The sequence below is a fragment of the Pelodiscus sinensis genome, unplaced genomic scaffold (assembly GCF_049634645.1).
Source record: "Pelodiscus sinensis isolate JC-2024 unplaced genomic scaffold, ASM4963464v1 ctg57, whole genome shotgun sequence".
NCBI lineage: Eukaryota > Metazoa > Chordata > Testudines > Trionychidae > Pelodiscus > Pelodiscus sinensis.
This window is the reverse complement of record NW_027465880.1, coordinates 95,859-114,023: the sequence shown is the minus strand read 5'-3', so window position 1 is coordinate 114,023 and position 18,165 is coordinate 95,859. Positions and strand designations below refer to the sequence as shown.

Here is an 18,165-nt window from a genome sequence, read left to right as displayed (position 1 = left end):
TGATCTATTTGCATTGTTTAACTGTTTATGGACTGTTTGTTTAGGGGTTGCTGGCCCACCTTTCCGCCGGGCCTGGCCTTCCAAACTGTGGCTTGGCCTGCAATCAGGCCTAAGCTTTAAAGCTGAGGAATAGACTGTTGCCCCGCCCTGATCAAGGGCCTGGGCTCAAACTGTTGCTCAGCCTATCAGAGTACTGTTTAACTGTTTATTTGTTGCCCTGCCCTGCCCCTGGTTCAGGGCTCATAGATGGCTACCCAGGCTCCAGTCAGGCCTGAGGCCCTGAACGTATGCAGCTTGTAGTGAGTCAGCGTGGCCTGCCACTGACAGGAACTATTACACGTCCTTAGATTCTCCCCATTCACAAAGTTTAAATTACAAGTAGCTAGTAGTAGAGACTAGTATCAACTATTAGGAAATTACTACTGTAGGGTATGTCTACACTAAAGCGTTATTTCGAATTCATTTATTTTGAATTAGTTAATTCGAAATGAGCTAATTCGAAATAACGCATCTAGACCCCAAAACTAATTCGAATTAGCGTTTTGCTAATTTGAACTAGCACGTCCACACTAATTGGACGCTGGGTCGCATTTAAGGGCAGCTGAAACTGGTTCCAGCAGGGCATCAGATCAGTAGTTGCTTTGTGTGGCTGCTGTCTGAGGCTCGTGCTTAAAGGGACCCCCCTGGACAGCCGGTTCTCAGCTTTTCCGCTTGCTTGCCTACCTCGCCGAGGGACAGCAAAGCGTTTTCCTTTCTGCCTGTCTGTTTCGGTCGTTCTCATTGGGGACACCACAGCAGTTGGCACCATGGAGCCAGAGCTGCCCCTGGGCATTCTGGTGCAGTTTTTGGATTTGTTGCTGCAAGCCTGGCAGCAATGGCTGGAGGCTGCCTGGCACCATCTGGTGCACATCAGCCCCCTGCCCCTCCCCCTGGCCTCCCTGGGGGCCATGGAGGAGCGGCAGCAGCGCCTGGACTCCAGCGTGCCCCGCTGCATCTGGCATCTGGACACCAGCAGCGACTGGTGGGAACTCATTATCCTGGAGCGCTGGGGAGACCAACAGTGGACCCAGAATTTCAGGATGAAGAAGGACACCTTCCTCGAGCTCTGCGAGTGGCTTGCCTCTGCTCTGCGGCGATGGGACACTCGCATGAGGACCGCCATTCCCCTCCATAAGTGGGTGGCCATCGCCCTACGGAAGCTCTCCACGCCGGACAGCTACCGATCCATCGGGAACCAGTTCGGCGTGGGGAGATCCACCGTCGGAGCAGTGCTCGTGGAGGTACGGCACTCACCCGTCACTTGGCTGGGGTGGGGGGGGTGCTGCAAGGAGGGGATGGGCTGCCCCAGGGAAAACAGGGGGGAGGAGGCGAAAGTGCCCTGCACAGGAGGGTTTGGTCTGTCCCAGCCATACTACACACCTTCCACGGTGGCCAGGATTGCAGCAGGGGTTGCTTCTGGGAGTGGGGCACGGGGCAGTGCCAGGGAACGAACACTCCCAGCCACCCGGGCACCCCAGTGATTCTCGGTTTTCTGTGTCTCTCTGCAGGTGGTCAAGGCCATCAACAGGGTGCTGCTCTGCAGAGTTATCTGCCTCACCGACCTGGACACAGTCATCCAGGGGTTCGGTGCCCTTGGCTTCCCCAACTGCGGGGGGGGCGATCGACGGGATGCACATCCCCATCTGTGCCCCAGAACATCAGGCCTCCCTGTATATCAACAGGAAGGGGTACTTCTCAGTGATCCTGCAGGCCATGTCTGACCACTGGGGCCAGTTCATGGACATCAATGTGGGCTGGTCCGGCAAGGCACATGATACATGGGTGTTCCGCAACTCCTCCGTGTGCCAGAGGCTGCATGCCGGGACCTTCTTCCCCGACCGCCACATCAGGGTTGGGGACGTGGACATGCCAGTGTGCCTGGTGAGGGATGCAGCCTACCCCCTACAGCCCTGGCTGATGAAGCCGTACACGAGACACCTCAACCCCTCCCGGCAGGCCTTCAATGCCAGGCTCACCCGGACCCGCATTGTGGTGGAGGAGGCCTTTGGACGCCTGAAAGCCCACTTCAGATGCCTCCTCACCCGCCTCGACCTCGCCAAGCAGAATATTCCTCCCATGGTGGCAGCATGTTGTGTGCTGCACAATTTATGTGAGAGGAAGGGGGAGGCTTTCCTGCCAGCCTGGATGGCTGAGGTGGAACACTTGGCTGGCCTGTACGCGCAGCCCCGCACCGACGCCGTCCAGGAGGCCCAGCGGGGGGCTGTCCGGATCTGGGAAGCCCTGCGGGAGAGCTTCCAGGTGGAGGAGGACTGAACTCTCCCTGGCATGCCCCACTGGGGCCTTCTTCCACCCTCATCTCCTTCCCCTTTCCCCTCCCTAACCCCCCTTCCTAATGTAAAATAAAAACACCTGTTTTGCCAACAAATATGGGTGGCTTGTCCAGGCGGGGTGGTGCGCCCTGCACTCGCAGGTGCTGCGGCTGTGGTGCAACAAGAGCAATGGTCATTTCTCCCTGGGGAAACAGTGGGTGAAACCCAGCCACGCTCTGCAAGGCGAGGTCGGCGTGTGGGGAACGAGCCAGGGCCCCTGCATGACACCCAGCTGCTGCTCCATGGTGGGCAAGGGCCAGGCGCACAGTCCCTGGGCTCCCCCTCCCCCCCCCACCACAAAAGGGGACCATGATGGCACTCACATGTGGAGCCCTCCCCGGCCTCAAATGACACAGCTGATGGGCTCAGTGGGATGACTCGGGGGTCCTGGGTGCTGGGCAGGCTCCCTGCAGACTCCTGCGGCTCCTGGCTGTTGTCCTCCTCGTCCTCCTCCTCTTCCCCTGTTTCAGGGACTGGGCCCTCTGCCCCAGGGTCGATCACCACCCGGGGGGCATGGACTGTGTGAGCCCCCAGGATGCAGTCCAGGGCCTCATAATGAGGGCAGGTGTCTGGGTCAGCCCCTGGTTGGGAGCCCCTGGCGTAGGCCTGCTGCAAGTCTTTAATTTTGCAGTGCACCTGCTCCTGGTCTCTGGTGGCCAGGCTGGCAGCCATGCGGCTGTAGACGGCTGCATTCCTGTGCCTAGTCTCCCCAAACTTCAATGAGGTCCACGATCTCCGCACTAGACCAGGTGGCTGCCCATCTTTTTCGGCCCCTGGCAGGCTCCTGAGAGCCACCAGCCTGGTCCTGGGAAGAGGCGGAGGGCTGGGTGGCAGCGGGTGGCTGGCTCATGGTGTGGCAGGTGCAGGGTCTGCTGGCTGGATGCTGGCAGGCTGGCACCTGGCTCAGGCACTGTGGCCAGAATCTGCCCCTTTAAGGGCTCCGGAGCTGGGAGGGGGGCAGAAGAGTTTTCCTGGTTTGGCCCAGAGTGGCCACCAGGGGAACCTGGGAAGGGCTAGCCTCCAACTAGTTTGAATTAAGTGGCTACACAGTACTTAATTTGAACTACTTAATTCGAACTAGCTAATTTGAACTAGGCGTTACTCCTTGTAGAATGAGGTTTACCTAGTTCGAATTAAGCGCTCCGCTAGTTCGATTTAAATTCGAACTAGTGGTTTGCATGTATAGCCGCTATTAAAGTTAATTCGAACTAATGGCTGTTAGTTTGAATTAACTTTGTAGTGTAGACATACCCGTAGTGAGTTACAAGCAGTAAAGGCCTTAATAGATACTAGCCTATTACTTTAGAAATTTTACAGCAACAACTATTTCAGCAATTATTTACACATCTATTACTTCTAATAAGCAACAGAAAATAATTATTTCATGTGACTCCAAGACTAAAGCAGAAAAGAGTTGCAAGCACATGCTGTGTAAATCCTCTCAGTAATTTCTAGCATACAGACAGTATAAGCAGCCAAAGATATTTATTCTACTAAAGCCACCAATCAAGGACAAACACAGATGCAAAATTCTGCTAATAGTTGTTCGAGAGTAGGGAAAAAAAGTTAAGCATTTCTACATACCAGAACTTAAAACTAAAGTTTGCAACTGAACAGAATTTCATCTTAAAAAATAAATTTGTATTTTTAGGGAAGCATGCTGGGGGCAGGGAAAAGACAGTTACCTGCTCTAACTGGTGTTCAAGATGTGTTGCTCGTGTTCATTCAACATAGGTGTGTGCGCACCTGCCACATGCACCGGTGCCAGAAGTTTTTCCCTAAGCCAGTGTTTCCCAATTTTATTTGGCCGAGGAACCCTTTTCAGAATTTCAAGGAACCCCTAGGTTTGTCAAGCAAAAAAAAAAGGGGGGGGGGGCACCAATTCATGAAAATCACATTCCTTCCCCAAGACCCCCCTGTCTCAACCTAGTGAGTGAGGTGTGGGGTGGGAATGAGGGATTTGGGGGTGGGAAGGGGTGAGAAGTACAAGCTCTGGGAGGGAATTTGGATGCAGGAGAAGGGGCTGTTGGCATGGGGAGGGGGCTCCAGGCTGGGGAATATTGGGATCAGGTGGAAGGTTGGGGTGCTGAGCAAGCCAGGGCTTGTGGATATGAGGGTGCAGGAGTTTGGGCTGGATATGTGAGGGACTCAGGGCAAGAAGGTTGTGAGTATGATGGGCTCAGGACACAGATTTGTGATGTGTGGATGGTGGAGGAATGTTGTGGCAGAAGACTGAGGATGTGGGGATGCAGGAGTTTGGGGATATAAGAGGCTCAGGACGGGGGTTCCAGTGTATGAGAGGCTCAGATTTGGAGTCAGGGTGGGGGGTACAGGAGTGTTATGATGCTGCAGTGAAACGGGGGTTTGGTCCCAATTGGGGGCTTGTTGGCCTGGCTTCATTTTTAAATAAAATATGATGTCAAACTCAAAAGGTTTTAGCATTGTCTTTATTTATGAGAGGGGTGAGGAACCTGTTTTGAGTCAAAGGTCACTGACCCACAGAAAAGTCAGTTGGGGCCACACAAGTGAGATGCAAAAAAACAAAAAAAAAAGCTCCTCCAAAAACCCCCAAGCCTCACCAATGTGGTCCCAAATGTGCTGGTGGGGGTAGGGGACAGAGTGCTAGTGGGTGCTGGGGCTGGGGAGAGGGTGCTGCTGGGTGGAAGGATGCTGGCTCAGGTGCCAGGGTGCTGGGGCAAGGTGCTGGGACAGGCAGGTGGCAGGGTGCTGGGGTCAGGGACATGGTCCTGCTGGCCACTAGGGTGACTGGCAGGGTGCTGGGACAAGGAACAGGGTGCTGCTGGGTGCTAGCGTGGATGGCAGGGTGCTGGGGCCAGGGCTAGGGCCAGGGTGGTGCTGAGTCCTGGGGTGTGAGGCAAGGTGCTGGGGCCAGGGCGGTGCTAGGGTGGATGGCAGGGCTGCCAAGGAGCGGGATAGGGATGGGGTGCAGGATCTGAGAGGGAGCTGGGGGGCGGAAGGGGACAAGGTCTGGGTGGTAGGTAGGGTACAGAAGCAGGCTGGATGTAGGGTGTCTGGCTATGAGGGAGGGTGCGAGGAGGGGACTTGGGTAGGAGTTGGACCTCCCTGATCTGGCACCCTCTAGACCTGACTGGTCCCAGATGAGGAATTTTTGGTCCAGGGGAGGTCATTTCAGGGCTCCTGGTCCCCCCCCCCCCCCCCCCCCCGTTCCCCACTAGGCTTCTTTGCACCTCTATCCCCTGCAACCCAACTGAGCTGCCCACCCCTGCTGGTTCCCTGCACCTCCCCCAAAACCATCCGTCACGATCCAAGGGAGTGCAGCACCAGTTCCCTGCAGCCCCTCACAGCCCAGCTGAGCTGCCCGTCTGTTCTGTATGCCTTCCCCCATCCACCTCAGCCCAGCTGAGCCCTGCACTGGTTCCCTGCATGCCTCCCCCACAGCACAGCTGTTTCCCTGCACCTCCTCCAAGCCCCACAAAACTGCTGAGCCAAGAGCCGATTCCCTGTCCCTCCCTCCCCTTGAGTCTAGCCCCGGTTCTTGGCACCTCCCTCCTCCTGCAGTCAAACTGAGCTCTGAGCTCCACACACACACACACCACCCCACCGCCCAGCCCAGCTCCCCAGACCTCTCCACTCTGCAACCCAGCTGAGCTCAGTTTCCTGCACCTTCCCCCAAACCATGTAGACATGCTGAGCCAGTGCTGATTCCCTGCCTCTGCCTTCCTCCCTCCCCTTGGCTGTGTCTACACTGGCACGATCTTGCGCCAAGCGGCCGCTCTTGCACAAAAATCTGCTGCCTGTCTACACTGGCCATGTGTTCTTGCGCAAGTACGTTCTAATGTGTGAAATCAGAGTTTCTTCCGCAAGAACTACGATGCTCCCGCTCAGGAATAACCCTTTTGAGCAACTATTCTTGCGCAAGAGGCCAGTGTAGACAGGCAACATGAATTTCTTGAGCAAGAAAGCCCTATGGCTAAAATGGCCATCGGCACTTTCTTGGACAAGAGAGTGTCTACACTGCCATAGATGCTCTTGTGCAAAAGCACAGCTCGCACATGGAAGAGTGGACGTGTTCTTGCACAAGAACACTTGCGCAAGATTTTCTTGTGAGAGAAACAACCAGTGTAGACGTAGCCTAAGAGATTCCTCACAGGAGCAAAATGAATTTTGTGTTGTGCACCAGTATTGAGTTCAGGTGGATTGTTTGGATGTGCCACCCAAGTTATTAATAAATATTTTTAAACCTTTACCTTTTCTCTCTGCTGCCATGTCTCCTCCCCTTGCTCCATCAGCTCCCCTGGTGCCTGCTGCCCCCCCACTCCTCACCCTCCTCTGCTGTCCTGACTCCTGCTCTTCTCACTGACCTCAGCCCTCCTGCAACCTGCCCCCCTCCACCAGCCCTTCTCTCCTCCCTCTCCAGTAGCCCCACTCTGATCATGTGAGCTACCCCTCCTCATCCCCTCTTCTAACACCTCCCTCTACACACCTGCCCTGCCTCTCTCCTCTGGTGCTGGTCCCTCCCCTGCTGGTGTCTGCCCTTCTGCTTCACCCCCAGAATCCCCTGGCACCTGCACCTTCCCTTAGCCCTGCACCCTCCTGGTGCCTCCCCCTTCCCTCACTTCTCCTGCCCCCTTTGCTCCATTTTTCCCTGATGCCCACCCCCTCAGCACTCTCTGCCCCCATTCCCCTCATGCCCCTGTGCCCTCTCACATGACTTGCTCCATCCCAGCCTTCCTCATGCCCACCCCTTCTTTCAAGGCTTCTCCCAGCACCTCCCCTCACCCCTCTAGCCCCCAGTGCCCTTAACCTCTCCCCTCCCAGCATCACCCTGTCCCCCTCCCACTGACACCTCCCCTCCTGCCCTTTTCCTCATTGTCTGCGCTTGGCCCCCTGCCATTTGTCTCTCCTCCACCCCTGTCCCTTTGGTGCCTTCCCCTTCCCCTCCGCCTCCACACAAGCACCTTCCTCTCCCAGCCCTTCCCCTTTCCCTCTGCACAAGCCCCTTCCCTCTCCCTCTCCCTCTCCCGTACCTTCTGCCTTCCACTTTGTGGGGCCAGAGTCTGCGCTCTGTCCCCGGACTCCGAACCCACAACTCAGCCATGCGTCGCATCACAGCGCCTAGCAAGTTTAAAATCCCAGGCCGTGACGTTATGTCACGTCCGGGCGTCTCCCCACCCACTGGTTTGAGCGTGCTGTGCAGGGCGGCAGCAGCCAGCGAGGGGGAGCTTAGGGAAGGTTGCGCACGGCAGGGACAGGTCCGGGGACGGGGGAAGAGACGCTCTGGGGACGGGGTGGGAGGACGCCCGGGGGGGGGGGGGCGGGGTCAGGACCCGCTCCAGCTCCAGCTCCAGCTCCAGCTCCAAATATTGCTGGAGCGTGGGCACCACAAGCCCACACAACTCACCACCCATGCCTCTGCTGGCTAGCCGGCTCTCTCTGGGTATGTCTACACTACAGCGCTAATTCGAACTAACTTAGTTCGAATTAGTTAATTCGAACTAAGCTAATTCGAACTAACGCGTCTAGAACTAAAAACTAGTTTGAATTAGTGTTTTGCTAATTCGAACTAGCAAGTCCACATTGAGTGGACCCTGAACAGGGCTTAAGGATGGCTGGAAGCAGTGCCGGCAGGGCATCAGAGGAGGACTTAGAGCGTGGAGCTGCTGCCTCAGGCTACCCAAGGGCTGTGCTTAAAGGGACCCAACCCCCACCCCGGACAGACAGTTCTCAGGGGTGCCCCGCTTGCAAAGCAGTCCTGGCTTGGAGTGCCCGGAGTACCCACACTGGGCACATCACAGCACTCGGCCATCAGCCCGGCTGCACTTGCCGCAGGAGAGGTTCCACCCCCAGAAGCCCGCAGAGCCAGCCCAGTCCTCCCCATCGGGGGCTCGTACCCCATTCCTCCCTCACCTCCTTCCACTTACCCCTCCCTAGCCCCCCTTCCTGATGTACAAAATAAAGGACAATTGTGTTCAAAAATAGAATCTCTCTTTATTGAACAAAACTGGGGCAGACTGGGAAAAGGAGGTGGGAGAGGGGAAGAGAGAGGCTGGGAGAGGGGAGGGCAACTACAATGATGAGGGGTTTGGAACAGGTCCCATATGAAGAGAGGCTAAAGAGACTGGGACTTTTCAGCTTAGAAAAGAGGAGATGGAGGGGGGATATGATAGAGGTCTATAAAAGCATGAGTGGGGTGGAGAGGGTGCATACAGAAAAGTTCTTCATTAGTTCCCATAATAGAAGGACTAGAGGACACCAAAGGAAAGGAATGGGTAGCAGGCTTCAAACTAGTAACAGAAAGTTGTTCTTCACAAAGCAAAGAGTCAACCTGTGGAACTCCTTGCTGCAGGAGGCTGTGAAGGCTAGAACTAGAACAGAGTTTAAAGAGAAGTGAGATAAAGTGATGGAGGTTGGGTCCATGGAGTGGTATTAGCCAGGGGGTAGGAGTGGTGTCCCTGCCCAAAGTTTGTGGAAGGCTGGAGAGGGATGGCACGAGACAAATGGCTTGGTCACTGTCTTCGGTCCATCCCCTCCAGGGTTCTCTAGTGTTGGCCGCTGTCGGCAGACAGGCTACTGGGCTAGATGGACCTTTGGTCTGACCCAGTACGGCCATTGTAAGCTCAGGGCTCAGGGTCGGGAGTCTCAGTGGACCACTGTGCCTAGTGCGGCGGTCGTGGACGAGGTCCACGATGTCCGCACTAGCCCAGGCGGGTGCCCGCCTCTTGCGGTCCCGGGTAAGCTCCCGGGAGCCCCCAGCCTGGTCCCGGGAAGAGGGGGAGGGCTGGGGGGCATTGGGTGGCTGGCTCGAGCTGTGCCAGGTGCAGGGTCTGCTAGCTGGGTGCTGGCAGGCTTGCACCTGGCACGGGCACCGTACCCAGCCCGTGCCCCTTTAAGGGGTCCGGGGCCAGGAGGGGGGCAGTAGAGTTTCCCTGGTGTTGGCCAGAGTGGCCACCAGGGAAAGCTGGGGAGGGCTAGCCTCCCACTAGTTCAAATTAAGGGGCTACACACCCCTTAATTCGAACTAGTAAGTTCGAACTAGGCTTAGTCCTCGTAGAATGAGGTTTACCTAGTTCGAACTAAGCGCTCCGCTAGTTCCAATTAAGTTCGAACTAGCGGAGCGCTTTTGTAGCGCCTATCGAAGTTAATTCGAACTAACGTCTGTTAGTTCGAATTAACTTTGTAGTGTAGACATACCCTCTCTCTCTTTTTCAGAGGGGGCGGGGGAGCACTAGCTCCTCGCGGAACCCCTCGTTTTACTCCGTGGAACCCTAGGGTTCCGCGGAGCACCAATTGGGAAACACTGCCCTAAGCAGTAACCATAGGGGCTGGGGTCCCACTGCCCCCAGGAGCAGTGCGCACATGCCGCGCTATATAGGACACTCCCTGGCCCCTCCCTCCACAGTTCCTTCTTGCTGGAACTCCAACAGAAGGGAGACGGGTGGGAGGTTGAATGGACATGAGCAACACATCTTGAAGAATCACAGTTACAGAACAGGTAACTGTCTTTTCTTCTTTGAGTGCTTCCTCATGTCCATTCAACATAGGTGACTGTAAGTAGTGTCTGCGGAGGTGGGTAGGAGTTAAGGACATGCAGACTGCAATACAGCCCTGCCAAATGCCACGTCATGCCTAGCCTGCTGCCTGATGGCGTAGTGGAACATGAAAGTGTGCACCGACGACCACCTAGCTACTCAACACATATCTTGTATTGGGACATGAGTGAGATAAGTGCGCAATGAAGCCTGAGCCCTGGTAGAGTGGGCTCTGATCAGTGGTGGAGGTTGGGTCCCTGCAAACTCGTAGTATGTATGGATGCAGGAAAGGATCCACTTTGAGAGTCTCAGAGGAAATTGGGGAAACCCGCCTCTGCTCCGCATAGGCCACAAAGAGCTGTGTGGACTTCTGAAAGGGCCTCGTCCTTTCTAAGTGGAAGACCAGTGCTCTCCGAACATCCAATGCATGGAGGCACCTCTCCTCATTGGTCGCATGAGGCTTGGGATAAAAGACTGGCAAAAACATGTCCTGGTTCACATGGAAGGCAGAAATTACCTTAGGAAGGAAGGCTGGATGAAGCTGCAGCTGGACTCTGTCCTTGCAGAACCAGGTATATGGAGGCTGTTGTTACCCCAAAAATTCCCACTGGAGACCACCCAGGGTTACACCAGCATGGATTTATTGATTGAGAAATTAACACTCCACTATATGCACTACATGGTTAAACTCAGGGCGGGCTCGAGGTTTTTTGCTGCCCCAAGCAAACAATTCCCCCCCCACTTTTTTTGTTGGCTTTTACACGTTTGCACTTTACAATGTTTTTTTTTGTTTTTTTTTTTTTTTGAGTGTTTAAAATTTTAAAAAAATGAAAACAGAAAATGTGTAGTTAGTGAAATAAAACAATTTCCTACTAGTGTACTCGTTTAATTTTAACAAAATCACAATTACAAACAATTTGGGTTCAACTATACACTGTAATGAAAAACGTTAGTGTCTTCCGTTGCGCCCAGTTTCTCATAAATTAAAAGAATTTATATGAACTGAATTTTTCTGGTTTTTATACTTGTGTAGCCTTTTAATAATTCAGTAAAATTAAATTTTTTTGCAATGGTACTTTCAATTGAAATTAATGCGAGTCCTGACAAATGATTTTGAGACATGGTGGACCTCAAATAATTTTTTAGTAATTTCAGTTTTGAGAAACTGCGCTCATCAGAAGCCACTGATACTAGTAATGTTAAAAGAATGCGTAATGCTTTAGCAGCCGCCATGGCCCTGGCCGGAGGGGAGACTGCGCTTCCTGCACTGGGCCCATCCCCCCGCGAACCCACCCCAGCCCCATTTGGGCAGGGCTGACCCAAAGTAGGCGGTGAAGCCAGGCAGCAGCAGGAGGCAGAGGGCGGCCAGCGCTGTGCAGCGGGTAGTGGCATCTCCCATGGCTCTTTAAAATCAGCAGGGTGGGGCGGGGCTGGGCATTGCCGGGGGCGGCTGCTTACCTGGAAATGCCGCCCCTGGAAATGTGCCACCCCAAGCACGTGCTTTATTTGCTGGTGCCTAGAGCCGTCCCTGGTTAAACTAAAGAGGATAGAGCTGCCACTAAAGGTTTAAACTAAAGAGGGAACCAGCTATCCCTCACACACACACACACACACACACACATATTCATTCCTGCCCTCAGGCACTCACACACTCACACAGGCATATGGGTTGCAGAGGGAGCCAAGGCATGTAGATTCTGGAGGGTCTGTCTGCTCATCATGGCTGGGGAGCTGGTCAGGAAAGAAACTGGCTGCTACTTCTCAGAAAGAGAGAGAGGGTTTCTGCCATCTGCTCTCTCCTTTTATTGCCTCTGTACAACCCCTGTGACTCATCCACATTCGTCACCAGGGAGCATGCCCAGGCTTCCCTTGGTCCAGCAGAGCAGCAGCCTCCTTAATTGGTCTGATGACTCATCACCTGGCTCCACGTGCTCAGCCTTGCAGTTTCTAATCCCAGACACACAATAGTCTCCACACACACAGTCACATTCATATCTCAGGGGAGAATGCAGTTTAGAGCAAGTTACAAGCATAGTGGATGGAAGGTGGGTGCATAACTAGCTGGATAACCATACTCAGAGACTAGTTATTAATGGTTCACAATCCTGCTGGAAAGGTATAACAAGTGGGGTTCCGCAGGGGTCTGTTTTGGGACCGGCTCTGTTCAATATCTTCATCAACGATTTAGATATTGGCATAGAGAGTACACTTATTAAGTTTGCAGATGATACCAAGCTGGGAGGGGTTGCGACTGCTCTGGAGGATAGGGTCATAATTCAAAATGATCTGGACGAATTGGAGAAATGGTCTGAGGTAAATAGGATGAAGTTTAATAAAGACAAATGCAAAGTGCTCCACTTCGGAAGGAACAATCAGTTTCACACATACAGAATGGGAAGTGACTGTCTAGGAAGGAGGACGGCAGAAAGGGATCTAGGGGTTATAGTGGACCACAAGCTGAATATGAGTCAGCAGTGTGATGCTGTTGCAAAAAAAGCAAACATGATTCTGGGATGCATTAACAGGAGTGTCATGGCTCCTTCCCCACTCTGGCATGATAAATGCAGAAGTGGGGGCCAGCAAGTGTACCCCAAAGCCTTATCTACCAGGCTTTGGTATAAAACTTCCCCCAAAATCTTAAAAACCTAGGTCTTGGGAATAAAACTTCCACTGCCACAACCCAAATGTTGATAAAGAAATCAGGGGAAAGATCATTTGGGAAATCTCACCCCTAAAATAAAAATCAGGACACACAAGTAACCACTGCCAGGTTAATAAAAAGAAAAGAAAGAACTTTTATTATTACAACAATATTCCTGTTGCAAACATAATGACTATATGGGAAGGTAACAAAATATACTCATGGAGAAACTCCATGGGCCTAGAACTTAGTTACAAAGAAAAGCCAAAACATCTTTTAAGCAGTGCCAGATACCAGATCCCATACCCAACCCTTAAAACAATAAAGCCTAACGAAACTACCTAAACTTTACCCTACTTACAGAAAATGAGGAATGGTGTCTTGGAGAGAGAGAGAGACATGCTTGTCCCTGCCTGTAGCTGCAGAGAACTCCCACAGAGAGACAAAAGGGAGACAGGAAAAAAAAACAAAAATCCTTTGTTCCAGTTTGAAAGTCCCACCTACATTCCTACTGGTCACTCCACCTGGCTAGGTGTAGTTAACCCCTTAATCCCCAGGCTGCTGGCTAACCCTCATAATCATGACAAGGAGTGCTGTGAGCAAGACACGAGACGTCATTCTTCCGCTCTACTCTGTGCTAGTTAGGCCTCAGTTGGAGTATTGTGTCCAGTTCTGGGCACCGCATTTCAAGAAAGATGTGGAGAAATTGGAGAGGGTCCAGAGAAGAGCAACAAGAATGATGAAAGGTCTAGAGAACATGACCTATGAGGGAAGACTGAAGGAATTGCGTTTGTTTAGTTTAGAAAAGAGAAGATTGTGGGGGGACATGAGAGCCGTTTTCAGGTATCTAAAAGGGTGGCATAAGGAGGAGGGAGAAAACTTGTTCATCTTGGCCTCTGAGGCTAGAACAAGAAGCAATGGGCTTAAACTGCAGCAAGGGAGGTTTAGGTTGGACATTAGGAAAAAGTTCCTAACTGTCAGGGTGGTCAAATATTGGAATAAATTGCCCAGGGAGGTTGTGGAATCCCCATCTGTGGAGATATTTAAGAGCAGGTTAGATAAATGTCTATCAGGGATGGTCTAGACAGTATTTGGTCCTGCCATGAGGGCAGGGGACTGGACTCAATGACCTCTCGAGGTCCCTTCCAGTCCTAGTATTCTATGATTGTATGATTATATGATTCGTCCAACTCAAGTGCAAAGTAGGGACTAGCTTTCACCTCTGCAAATACATGGTCCAAAATGTCTTCACTCATCTCAGAAATGCACCCTTTCACTGTGCAGTTTGAAAGTGATATTTGACCCATCTTTTTCGCATGTTGCTCCCTAATAACAAGCCTCACTGTTTCAACCAGACAGGGTTTGATGATGTAGAAACCATTTCATATTTAGCTAGAAGCCATCTTGTATATCAGAAACCATTTCAGCTTTTCTCTTTGGCATGTAGACCAGAGTGAACTTTCTGTCACCCCGTGAGAAGAGGCCTACAGGATGGGCTATTGGAATGTGTTAATTGGGCTGGTTGGGACAGGAGATGTACTCCCTCGCACATGTCCGCCATCTTGCTGATAAGGCTTTGTTTTTCCTAGTTTAACTGAGGATTTCTCTAATTGGATGCCCTGACGTTGGACTGTTTGGTTAAGGGTATAAAGATACTAGGATTGATTGTATTGGCAGCCTTACTGGGCCCGGCTCTGCTTGGACCACGTTTGGCTCACTTGGCTTTACTGATCAGTAAAGCTGTCTGTTTAGCTGCCTAAACTGAGTGAGGCTTTTGCTTCGACAATGAGATCCTCTCCAATTTGCGTGAGGTTGCTTACATTCAGCAATTCGGAGAGCAATACGATAGGATGCTTCAAGAACAGCTTCGTTTGTCTTCGCAAATTGACCAGTTGCATCCAGACAAGAGGATTTCAACATGTGTTCCTTTTTTAAAAAAATATTCAATATCTTTTCCTACAAGCTCTTTGTAGGTTCATTCAAAATGGTCCTTCAGTGTGCTGGGCTTCATACTCTCTGTAGCACTTTACTTCAAAGAAGGCATTTTCAATTGAATTGTCAATAATGCTAGTAAATCCCCATTGTAAAAATGCTTCTTTATATGGCTGTTTCTTTGCTGAAGCCAGGACAAATTAAACATCTAAAATTAGAAATCTTGAAAATGGTACAGGAGCAGGCTGCGGGTAGGTGTCTGGGCGGGGGGTCAGGAGCAGGCTGGGGGTATGGGGTCTCGGTGGAAGGGGTGTGAGAGGGGGATGGGGGTGTGTGATCTTGGCCAAGGAGGTGTGTGAGGGGGCTGGGAGGGGGAGAGGGAGGGGGCGTGGCTCCCACCTCCCCAGAGCACTGGGGAAGGGGGACGCCAGGCAGCAGAGATGGTGGGCTTCAGTGGCAGCTCTATGGCTTGGGACATGCCACCCCGACTGCCAGGAACTATCCTGCTCAAGTCCGGGGGGGGGGGGGGCTTGATGCCTACAGCAGACCATCGCGGGGTGGGGGGGAGCTTCCCCAGAGTCAGACCATCCCCTGTTGCCTCTATCAGCGTGTTCTCCACTCCCCTTCTTTGCAGGCAGGAGCCCGAGCCACCACCAGGAGCTGGCATGAGCGGAACAGCATGTATTGGGGGGCGGGGGGGTGGTTCCTGGTGCTGGAGAGGCAGGGGGCCCTAAGTAGGTAACAAGACGCAGCAGTGCTGCCGCCATCAACCGAAATCCTGTAGCCCTGCCCCCAGGGGCTGCTCCACCATGGGTGGCAGGGGGAACTGGCCAAGGGGAGTGAACCCAGGATTCTGGGACGACAGACGCTATTATAGAGAGATATTTCACTGCCAAGGCTGAATTGAAAATGACCTTTCATTGGGTTTGCCACTGGTTTTCTAGGAGCTGAACAGTAACAGGATTGAACATGTCTCTGCAAATTAGATCAAGTTGTGTTGTGATGCATGCTGTTACTGCAGGAATCATACTAAAGCACCTCGGAAGGAACAATAATAAAATATTGTTTAATTAAGTACATTAGTAAATATCAGAAGTGTGTGTAGCTGACCAGCTCATTATCCCTGGATATATGCCAAATTACCCCTCAAGGGGTAATTACCCCCAGGTTAAGAACTACTGGTCTAGCAGATTTCCCGCTTTATCCTGGGGGAGGGGGGGTTAGAGGGTTACGTGCTCCAGTGGCTGGCCAAGTGGACAGGCTTCGGTTTCTATCCCACAGACTGCAGAGCTGCACTCCTGTCTCCTTGCTGGTCAGCCCCTAACTGAGTCAGGCTCCTCCCTTTTATCCTGCCTCCAGGCCTGGCATTGGCTGCAGGTAAAGCAGGGCAGAGCTAGCTGGGCCAAAGGGCTTTGTTTAACCCCTGGAATGCCAGCCCAGCCCCGCCCCCCTCTTCACTCCCTCACAGCCTCATCCTGAGCCTGATCAGGGGCATGACATATGTGCAAGCAGTCATGTGCCCCAGGATTTGCATACACACCCTCACAGTGGTCATGGGTGTGATGGCGAGCTGCAGCAGTAGGGTCAACAGGGCCTTGAACCTGTCTTGAGGGAGCAATGATCTGGGCGTGGTAGAGTCCAAGACCACCCCTATGAACTCTATCCTCTGTGTGACACTAATAGTGACTTCTTCTTTTATCAATAGGCTGAGCTGGTGGCACGTGTCCAGGAGGAGACTTACGTTGCACTGGCCCTTGAGACTTGACAGACCTTTGACTAGCCAATCATCCAGGTAAGGATATACTTGCACTCCTTGACACCTCAGGTATGCTGCTACCACCAACATGCCCTTGGTGAACACCCTGGGGGCCGTAGACAGGCCAAAGGGCAGGACAGCAAACTGGTAGTGGTTCGTTCCCACTATGAGGGTCACAAACACTTCCTGAGGTTTAAAGATCACTATGTCAAAGTACGCATCCTTGAGGCTGAGGATGGCACCCCAGTCTGCGGGATCCAGGTCAGGGATGATGGAGGCTAGAGAGACCATGTGGAACTTGAGGTGGGTCAGGTACTTGTTGAGGCCATGCAAGTCCAGTATAGGTCGCAGACCCCCTTTGGCTTTGGGAAATCAGGAAATAATGGGAGAAGCCCTTGTTCTTGAAACCCGGCAGTACCGGCACCATTGCTTGCACCTGGAGCAATTGGGATAACTCCTGTTTGAGGAGGTGCTTGTGATAAGGGTCCCTAAAGAGGGATGGGGAAGGGGGGTGGGAAGGCAGTGTGGAAGAGAGCTGGAGGGTGTAGCCATACTGGATAGCGGCTAGGACCCAACGGTCTGATGTAATGTCCCTCCATGCTGGGAGGAAAGGGCGGAGTCTGAAGGAAAACAGATGGGCAGGATCTTGGGAGTCCAGTATGCTGTACTCCGGTGCACCCTCAAAAGGAGCGCTTGCCCTGTGGTTTAGTCTGGCTGACTGACTGCTGGCCAGACTGAGGATGGCAGCCCAGTTTTCTTTTGGAGGGCTTCAGGTGGGAATGAACCATATCCTGCTGGGGAAAGTGCCCCTTCAGTTGAGAGGTCTGGGGTTTAAACGTCTTCCCCTCAGCCCCCAAGATGTATAAGCCAAGAGTTTTTAGCGTTGTATGGGAGTCTTGAAGCCCATGCAACTTAGTGTTCGTCTGTTCTGCAAACAGGGCACTCGTATCAAAAGGGAGGTCCTGTATGGAGTTCTGCACCTCCAGAGACAGGCCTGAAAGGAGGAGCCATGCCGCTCGCTGCATAGAGATGGCAGATGCCATGGAGTGAGCTGCCAAGTCCACCACATTTAATGCAACCTGCAGTGCCGCCAAGGCTACTGAAGACCCTTCCTCCCTTCGAGGCCTGTCTGGCAAGGACGACTCAAACTTGGTCAGCTGCCAAATGGCAGCTTTCCCCTATGCCAAAGTCCCATCGGTGCTGGGGGTGGTGGTACCGGTATGGTCCGAATGCCCTGTATGGCCTGGAAGGCCTCTGGCATGGAGGGAAGACAGACCTTCAGCATTGGGGAAGGCGACTGGGTAGGAGGGCTCGGTGCCACCTGGACCTTCTGCCTGTCAGCTGACTGGTCGCCCGTCTTCCCGTTGTCTCTATGAGGGGACTTGTCCCTGCCTGGCTTCCTGTGTTTCTTCGCCGAGGCCGTAGGCAGCAAATGGTGCCAAGCAGTCAATGCTGGCAGTGTGCTACACACCGATGCACCAGTGCTAAGTCTGACTTTTGGTCTTGCAGAGCAAGCATGGACGCCATTAAAAGCACTCAGAGCCAACTGCTCCGTTCTTTAATGGTTCTGGGTCGGAAGGACCTGCAAATTCTGCACTTGTCCAAAACACGTCCTTCCCCCAAGGCAGGAAGACAGTCAGCATGTGGATCACTGACTGGCATAGGCCTGCAGCACTCGGTGCAGGGTTTGAAGCCAGAGAAACAGGGCATGCCCTATCCCCCAGGCAAAGTCTCTAGGACTGTGGTGTCCAACCAGTTCTGAAGCTGTAGTCATTGTAGTGGCTACTACTATAGCGAACTCAGCACACTCAACTGGCCAAATAGCCACACGTGGCTAGTGGCTAGCGTGTTCAACACCACGGCTCTAGGAGAATCAAGAGTCCCCAACTATTTACAGGTACTTAACAAGAGGATAACTATCTACAAGACAATGGAATAGGGGGTGCTAGCTACAGC

General features: G+C 52.8%; 1 protein-coding gene across 1 annotated transcript in view; it reads right to left on the bottom strand.

Annotated features, from left to right (window-relative positions):
* The window catches only part of LOC102461266 (integral membrane protein DGCR2/IDD-like), a 196,408-nt gene that overhangs the window by 143,649 nt on the left and 34,594 nt on the right, over positions 1-18,165 (bottom strand). The window lies entirely within an intron of this gene.